This window comes from Rhopalosiphum maidis, chromosome 1, assembly GCF_003676215.2.
Source record: "Rhopalosiphum maidis isolate BTI-1 chromosome 1, ASM367621v3, whole genome shotgun sequence".
NCBI classification, from domain to species: Eukaryota; Metazoa; Arthropoda; class Insecta; order Hemiptera; family Aphididae; genus Rhopalosiphum; species Rhopalosiphum maidis.
The window spans coordinates 88,183,204-88,193,767 of NC_040877.1; positions in this window are offsets into that span (position 1 = coordinate 88,183,204).

Below are 10,564 nucleotides of genomic sequence, written 5' to 3' on the forward strand. Positions count from 1 at the left end.
TGATTTTTTGTACAATAAATTGAAAATCGCAAACGATTATTAGGTCGTGAAAATGTCTTGTAAACCCCTACAGCGGAATTCGCAAGGGAAAATGCGAACGAAAATATGACATAAGTACGTTGGAAAATCGTTTGAAAAAATATTTTCAGATTAATTTTAGCTTCGATTCGTCATTGGAGTGATTTTTTTGTGAAATATTCTTCTGTGTATAGACTATTCGTTGGTTCTTCATTCTATCTCAAGCATACACAACACACGCACACACACACACGCGCGCGCGCCTATATTTCATGGCGCGTGATTACTATGGACCTATAGAAAAATTTACTACGATTCTCCAACCATTTTTTTTTATCATTAAGTCTTTATTCAAGAATAAATTATTATTAATATTGCAGGTTCGTAATCAATGAGCCATATCCGATATAATATTCACTATTTTTATAATCTGTAATATTGGGTATTGAGTATTTGAGTGCCCAGACTAAAAGTATGTTTATATATTTGTTCCAATATACGTATAGTGCCCATATTCGCCAATCAATTTAAAAATGTTATTATTTTAAATAATACAAATTTTAATTGTTTTTAACGAAATTTACGCTGGACATTCGAAATAATATTATCGTTTTCACTAAAATGTTTCAGATTAATGCAGTTGGTTCAGGATGATCAGATCAGTGATTAATTTGAAATAAGGTCACACTGGTTTTATTTTTGTTTTTCACTATACTATCACATACTGTTGTATGAACGTCCTTGAAACAAATACAATATTTAAATCTAAATTAGTTACTTAAACAATACAAACAAATGCATGAAAATTCTCAAGAGTTTTACAATCAAGTTTGTGACTGTTCATCTCCTTATACGTCGACGAGTTAAGTCATGTACATCAGTACGTCGTTTGAACAAAAATATGTTTATATTCTTTGAATAACCTAGAAAAACTCACATACATATGGACAAATTTAAATAACGTCGATACAAATTTAAATTGTTTTTTTTTTCAAACTTAATAACTGAAGTAATGTAAGAAGAAAATTGTTCGAAAAATCAATTCAAATACAATAGTAAACACCAGTTTTCATCAGTAGGTTATTGGTTTTAAAAGGTAAACAGAATTCGCCAAAAATAAAAAAAAAATAAAAATAACAATTATATATTTTATAAATCTATTATTTCTGATAACCACTAGCACACGACCTCTGAATCTGCTACCGCAAATGCGAGCTATATCTTAATATGTAGAAATCATAATATAACGACCACATGTCGAATTGAAAGCGCATGTCACGGCGGATGGCGACGGACGATGATGACGGTTTCGTGGAATTTAATATTGCTGCTGTCGCTACCGTCGTTGTGGGCAATGGCGATGAGAAACAATTCGGTGTTGCGGTTAAAGGCGCAGTGGTATTTTACGTATGTATTATGTAGCGCGTTGTTTCGAGGGATACTGATCCTGTTGATTGATATTCGTCCGGAGAGAGGTTTTTTTAAAGCGCCGCCGTCGCCCGTCGGTGAGCATACAACACAAGACGAGTGCAAAATGATGGCTATCATAATGCATGCCATTGTTGTGTGTATAGCGAATAGTATATAATACAAACGGCCGTGACCTTTATCGCCTAACCTTTTTGCCGTTTACGTTGCAGCGCGTGGTCTCTTCGAATACGATTATAATTTATATGCTTAACGACAATGTTGTTTTACTATCGGTAGAGTTTTGATTTGTCGGTGGTGATGTCAATATTATTGTTAGCAATCGATAACCGTCTCGCCCGACCGCAGTATGATTCTATGCATCGCTCATGTAGTTCACAATTTATTGTCATTTAACGGGCACGTCTTCATTTGGACGGTTTGTCTAGCATCGTTTAATACACCGGTAGACGTAAAAACGATTAGAGATAATGTCAAGTGTTGGTAACTGGACGAAAAGCAATAGATGTCTACACAACGAGACTTTAGATGAATATTTTCGAACGTGAAGAAAAAGTCGTCAAATAACCCTGAACGAGAGCTGGTGAAATTTCAATAAGCGGTGGTAATCCAAAAAACTGACGAGGCGGTGGCAGTAATAAATTTTGAAATATCTCCAGTGCTTGAATTGACGGGGAACGTGTCGATACGTAGTCCTTCTTCTTTTCAAAAACATATTTTTACGCACTCATTCTAATTTTATTCTACTCAATAAGACGCGTAAATATTTTTTACGCTTTTATATCACCCTTCTAATTTTTTTTCCCAATTCAAACACTGAATATCCTCTCTCGTTCTCTACCTACTGATATGATGATTAAGGGTAGGCACATGCTACAAACGTTAACTTCAGCTAGCATAATCAAATATATAGGTACAAGTATTTGTATAAAAAAAAAGCTTTGTGAAATTCATCTAGAGAAGGAGTCTCCTATCAATATACAGACGTATTATGTATCTACTCGTCAAACAGGCTTCTTGGAATATCCGTACGATTTAAACTCCTAACACCGTTACGTCCTTAAATAATGGCACGGGTGGAATAGTTCAGCAACTATAAACAGTTGTAATCCGACACTAAAGTGCATAATATAATATCGTTGTACGTGCTTTATTATATACATAAAGATCTCAATAATATCCGATAGGATATCCCCCCCCGATCACCAAGCCCAGCCTATAGGATAATACAACATCCGAAGTAACATAAACATTTTGCAAATTTAATTTTCAACCTAAGTCGTCTGTGCGGAATTTCGCAGCAAAACATTCCTACGCCGCCTAAATCGATTTACGGGCAGCCACCTTCGCCGCCGCCGGTACCTTTTCCCGCGAACTATAGGTACTTAGTTTCATGCACATTTTGTATGCGCTATACACATACGCTTTTGCAAGCGAATTATATTTAATTCACCATACGGGTAAATCAATTTGAGCATGCAATATTCGCGAGCGGGATAAAAAAAAAAGATGGAAACATAAGACCGTCACAACGAAAATATATTATTTTACGAGACGTCAAATATTCCACTTGTACGTCGATTCAGTTTCCATTTTTTTTCTTAGACGATATACTTCTTAATTAGGATTCAAAAATAGATTCTCTAAAACGATATACGCGCTTTTATAAAATATATTATATTTATATACATTACATACTTTAGTGTGTTACTTTAAGTTATGTAAATTCTAGTTTTAAATTATCGACGTTTTCGTAAAAAAAAAACAATGATATTAAATTTACTTTAAAGCGTTACAATGCTACAGTAGTTGCTCTAAAAACGGTGTTTTGTTTTTTTCATTTATTCATTGCTATAGGTACGCATTTTATTTCGTTACAATTTTTTTACGTATCACGACGACATACAATTCGTATTATTTATCGTTGCTAATTCAATATAAAACCGTTTAAAATATATAATATTTATATATATATATATATATATATATGTGTATTGTATATACGTTTCTGCTGACAAAGAAGAATGTTGACGTAAGTTTAGGAATAAGATTGGAAACAGCAAAAAAAGGGCTAAAGTTCGGGTGGCCGGAGGGAAATGACTATCGCCGTCTTATCGAATTTCCCTCGAAAAGGAAAAAAATGCATTACTGCCGGCTATAGGTTCTCTCATCGTGGCACAAAACAATATTGTCGATAGACCTCTGCCGCTGAATGATAAAATACGCGTACGTAAATGTACATTTGTTTTATTTCGTCGCAGAAAAAAAAAACCTTCGTTCCCCCTTTAAGTTAAACGATAATAATAATAATCGAGTGTTATACGCGCGGGGTGCAGAAAACAAACTTGGGCATCAATGCGCTCATAATAGCTGGGCGAAAAAAATAAAGGGGAAAAAATAAACTATCAAACAGACTGAGGAAAATGTAATAAATCTTTACTATCACGTAAAAAAGAGTATACAGAGGAGCAAAAAATAAAACAGAAAAGTAATCTCCCAAAACGGGTAAATCCTCGTCGTTTTGCAGACGAATTTGTTGCCTTTGATTTAGGACGCAAGCGTGCGTTTTTATACTCTCCTCCTTCCCCGAACGAACATACATACTGCGTTGAACAAACAACAGTGAAAAGAGTGCACTTTTTATGTTTAAAATAATTTCACTCGCAGTCTGGTGATGCATAATATATATGCACATGTGTTTTATAAACGTCCAGCAGACGGTAATTATTGAGACCGGTCATTTTCCTCTAATCAGTAATCAACATTAAAAACATTTGAAATTAATTAAATTTTGAAATCGTATTGATTCATTCAATATAGAAATTCAATACAATTTTAGAGCAAGTTAGATAAACGAATTCGTGGAAATAAAAAAAAATTTTATATATCATAACGAGATGACGAAATCGAACGATGTTATCATAAATAATATTTCAGTCGCAACTATAGAAGAGTAAAGAAAAAGATTTCCGTCACTAAAGTCGACTTACACATGATTTGTGCTTTCAAGATGAGATTCTATTTACAATATTTGAACGAAAAACCTTGCACGAATGCGACATATTATTTTCTTTATTTTGAACATTTTATATGTTTCATATTGTTTAATAACTATTCGAAACATAACAAATCTAAGAAGAATTAATTTTTAATTATTAGATGTATCTATTATATTAAAAATGTATTACCACTAAGTTGGTAACATGTACAGAAACTGATAATTTAAATCTATTTCTCCCTAGAAAGAATACCACTTCGGGTTAAATCCTGGTTAAGAAATCAAACTATTCATTATAAGAAAAGTTCTTATTGTCTTGTTTTAATGGTGACAAATATTGGTTTTACAATTGTATAGATAAAATCGTATCAGTACTTTACCGTGCTAAACGGTTTTTCCACAATATAGATAAAGAAAATATTATTATAATCTTGTAATTACGCTACAGCTAACACGAGTACTAACATGACACTACTTGTAAGTTACTTTATTATTATTTATAGTATATAAATGTGCGTAAAGTTTAAAATTTAAATTTTTATAAAAACTTCATTAAGTTTATCCATATGAAACCTTTAAAAGTGTTAAAGATTGAATACGTGCCGTTCTTAGGAACAACAAAAATAATGAAAATAAAATATCTTGAATATACCAATAGCTATATTTATACTTGAAGCCGTTATAGTCACTATATTCTTCTAGTAAGTATTCACAAGTATAAATTAGCAATTGAAAATGATAAGACCTCTATTGATGTTTGACATATTATAATACAACTAGTACTAAACATAATTAATATATTTATAAAAAAAATACATATTGTATTATTTATACGTACGATACACAGAATAATTTGAATGAGGGCAAGGCACCAACGTATAATTAGCACCTTTTAATCCGCATCAGTTTCAACACATTAAGTACTAAAAGTTGTTACTTTAAAGTTCAAACTTACAAATAATAATAATTTCAACAATTTCCATACCAGCAAGTAAAATTAAACATTAATCGCAATAATAAATAAATCACGTAAGTTAATCTGAAGTACTTAATTCAATATGTATGCATATTTTATAACAAACTTATATGAACTCTGAATTAAATAATATACCAAGCGAATACCAAATCTTATAATTTACGTCACAATTTTAATTTATAACTACCCGTTTCCTATTGCGTACAATATATTTTTATTTTGTTGTTTACCAACAATGTCATAGAGATAGAACAATAATAACGATATAGGGCTTGCGCGTCATTCTTATAGTAAGTAGAAAGGTCGTTTTCCGATGAATTTATCGATCGCGTCGTATCATCATACCAAGTAAAATATTATATAATATTCGTAATCGTAAATTTTGTACAGTATAGACCAGTGGTTTGCAATTGGTGGTCCGCGGACCCCCCAGGGGTGCGCGTGCTGATGTTAGGGGGTCCGTGATTATGTAGTATTTTTGTTTTATTTTAATGTTTTGAAATTTCAGGTATATTATTAATAAACAGATAGATAAATAAACTCGAAAAAGGTCGACAATTAACGATATAATTAAATAAAACTGAATAGTAAGTAATCGCAAATAAGAGAGGTCCCCCGTCCAATTTAAGATTTAGTTAGGGGTCCGTGGCCTCGATGCTAATTGGTAACCACTGGTATAGACTATATACGGACGTGGAGTAAACAGTTTTCTTCTCGTGTCCTACTTCGGCGCACATCATCACGTTTCTAACGCTGGGCCTGGGGGGCAAATGATGGAATACAACTGGAGACAAAAACAAAAAAAAAATCAACCGCGTCTGCGGACCGTCGGGTGAGCAGCACAGAACCGACCACGTAACGGACTTCAGCCCGCGGGTAGTCGCAGCGGTGACATTGAACCATCGTGCGACTAGGTCCATCGAATGAAAACGACCTGCCGGCTAACACTAACACACCAAAACTAATCACACACTCCATTAAAAACCATTATTACTATACCGATGCGCGTGTGTGCGCGTCTTGTACAACGTTCGAACGATTCCCCCGGGTCGAACGGATGTTTCCGCGGAGGCGGTTATAATAATGCGCACTACTACACACTGGCATCCGGATAATGATAATGATTATAATATTATTATATCACGTGTTAATACTCATGATGATCGTGAATCCTCGTTCGCTCCGTATGTTTATATCGATACGACGATAGGAACGAAGTGATGCCTTGCGGAAGTGAAATAATCGAGTGCCACGCAGCATAGATCGCAAGACCTGTGTAAATGTATTCTTTTTAATCTTATTTTCTAACGCTGAGTACCAACGGTTTTTGGCTAGGAATGATGTTAGGTATTTATTTATTTTTTATTTCTCATGTCCCAGACTTTTCACCAGACGCAGGCACGCATAAACGACATTTTGGAAAGACCGAGAATTTTCATCACTGCGTAAACCACGTATCAATAAAATGCAAATTACTGCACACCGAAATGGTATACATACCAAAATGTTTATTTTCAGTAGGTAATTCTGACAACATATACGTACGTATACCCGCTTGGCGTACGGGGTTTGGTAAAAAAGCAACGTAGTATAACCTCAAAGCATATTACGTAAGTTTACAATAACAATATGTCTATGAACCTACTATAATATAGTGTATTCATTCGTCATGCATTTATACAATCACAATACGATTATAATACCTTGTATTTTCGCGTTTACCCAATACTTGGTATATACCTATCGCGGTAAAGTGAGTACAACTAAATGTCGATTATATTTTAAATAGCTATACGAGTAAAATTATTGTAAACCTCCTTACCTGCAACGAGTTGATGGCATTGTAACATATCATCAACACGCCGTTAACGATTTGAAGATACACACATACTAAGCAGCTCGTTAAAAATAAAAATATATCAAACAATTTTTTTTTTTTATTATTATTATTATGGTAGTTATATAACATGGTTTTATAATATACATTTTCAGAATGTGTATGCATATTTTCAACATTACCTAGTTCATAATAATAGTCTTAGAAAACAATTAATATACACATTTTTGTACCTAACATAATTTTGACAACTCAAATTAACCTATAACCACTTTTCCCGGTTCACGTCTACGTACGCGACATAATAATTATTATGATACGATTTAATGATATAATGCAGTATAGCTGTTACACTGATGAATGATTCTAAAAATAAAGTGAACGTTTTTGTTCGTGGCTTTGTATGACCAGCAATCATAACAAATACAATAATAATACTTTCCTTCGCGCTTATGCTGTATAATATGTGCAATGTGTATTGACAATGCGAATTCACTTAGTACGTTGTGTACGTAAGTCGTATAATATATACGAATTTATATCTTCTTTGCAAAATGTATTATATATCCGATATCTCGTCAGTCTATTATAGAGGACGAAGATTATTATTATTATTATTATTATTATTATTATCGTATCGTCCCTGAAAACGACGTCGTACCAATTCGCTACTCTCCGTCAAAGTTTTTCGTATATATATATATATATATATATATATACTCGCGACAAAATAAGACAACGCCAACAACTGTAAATATCATATATATATATAATAAACAGTGTTCTCCTCGAATGTATGTTTTCGTTATTCTCCTCCCTCTCCCTAACTGCAGTATTCGTTTCACTTTCCGTTTGTATAAGGGTAGATATACGATTTATGTTTTCGTCTGATTGTTGACGACGACGCGCATAATGGCGAATCAAGTACGCGCAATCCTTTTTTTTTTTTATTATTATTAAAATCAATTATGTACGTCATAAATCGTAAGGCCATCGTTCTGTCTTTTTTTTTCTTTCAATAAATTGGATCGACTTTTAAATTATATGGAACGAAGGGAGTTGACTCGCGATGCCCGTGAACAGTATAATTAGTTACAAAATATACATCTACCAGGTAATTAATCAATATCGTTATTTAAGATTTTTAAATTTGTTTCCCAGTATCCACCGTATATAATTAATGTACAGGTAGGTTCGCTAAACCTACGAATATATAATGAACCGATGTACATATATATATATATTTAAGTAAAGAATATTAATAAATTAATAACTAATAAGCAATTTATACGATTTAGTATTAAAAGCAAAGAGTATCGTGATTCACGACGTTAGAATTATTTAGTTAAGTACCTATCATTTTTGAATTCATTTAAAATATATTACGGCTTTCGGTATTTAAGAAAAACAAATTAATACATTTCTTTAAAATAATCGTCGTTTTAGTTTAAAAACTTTTGTGTGTATACTTATTATTTTTTTTTTAAACGGTAAAATATGAATTAATTTAAATACATAAAATACCTCGTCGACAAAAGGTTGTGCACCATTGTCGCTATTGTTCAAATAATAATTATATTTTCTTATTTTAATGATCATATCGACAGTAAAATAAAAAAAAAAATAAATATATAAATGTTTTCAATTCGTTTTCGCATCGAAAAATGTTATTAATTACGTACAGCGTAATCACATTTATCACCCGGGAAATTAATTTAAGCTTCCCTTCGAGCGGGCTTTTTTCTTTGTCCCGTTGCAATACGGTACGTGTCGTTCACAAAAGAACAGTAGATATTTCCTGTCTCGCGGGATAACACTTCCGTTCAGCAATGCTCTTTTTGACCACGATCCGCGATCCTCGGAGGACGACAATGAGGAGTACAGCCATCTATGCCACAATGTGAGTGAAATATTAAAACGATTTATCCGAGCCGTGCGCGTGCGTATAATATGCTTCGTACAGCGATGACGGATATTTTGTTTTCCCGGCATTATAGTGTGGCGTTTACACAAAAATATATATAATAATGATTACGTTAAAATATTAAAGCCGATACAAACCGATGGCAATAATAATGAAGAAGCGTAGCGTGCAAGACCGACCGTTTACAAATATCGCTGTCCGCGCACAAACAATTAAGTTAAGTGTGCGCGAGACCGTCGCGAAAACACATCATTAATCAATCATACTTAATGTTATCGGTTTTACCGAATGAACGTTGCTGTTCCGGCCGACGATACATTTATATCGATACTATATGACCTCGGTGGTTCACCATATCGAGTTACCTAATTCGCTTTCTACTCATCATCGTCATAACACTACCCGTAATATTATACAGTAGGTGCACTGCTGTGTACAATGCGTTATATTGTAATAGAATGTTATATACCGTGTACCGCGGCGGCGTGATGGAAAACGAGTAAATAATTGTGAAACGCGAAGACCGTGTGCATCATAGTATTTTGTAGGCACTGTATGTTATACCGTGTCTACTACTGCACACTGCTGATGCTGCTGCAGTACTACAATAATAATAATTATGTACACCAGTCATAAAACATGATATTATGTAGGCACGCAGTGGTGCTGTCTGCGAGACGGGCAATTTAAAAATTCACCTCCGTCAACGTAAATTCCAATCCGACCGCCGGTCTGATATAGGTGATATGGTTATGTATAGTATACACTATTTACACGTTATACCGGAGGTTCCCAAACTTTTCCTACTCGGGGCGCCCTTTTAGAACTGAAGTTTGCTCATGGCGCCCTTAATAAAATGCACCACCTTCTTTTAAATAAAATATTTATTTTATATAATTATTCACTGAAATATTTAATTTTAACTTTATTAGGTAAAGTAAATTAGACTTAGTTTATTTGTAGAAAACAATTGAATTAGTGAGATGGATGAGCCTGGACATTACTGCATAGTTAATTTTGGGATCAAACTTGATACTGCTACTCTCATTTCCGCAGCCTCGTCTCCACTGACAACACACCTCGGCGCACAGTTTGGGAACCTCTGCGTTATACGCATATGCGAGTACATTATTTTTTTTTTTATATAAATTACGTCTGACATGATTTGTATTTTGATAGGTATTGTCATTATCTACTGAGATAGTTTTCCCAATACCGTTAGGTATTTTTCACGAGCAAACGTTTCGTAAGACACACAATTTACATAGTGTTAGCGCATTAAATTCTTTTCGGCTCGCAGCAAAAATATATTACACGAATCATGACGTCTGCGTATTATGTTTGTAAGCGCAGTAGGGGTGGTGGGTGGTCAATTAATGTAAG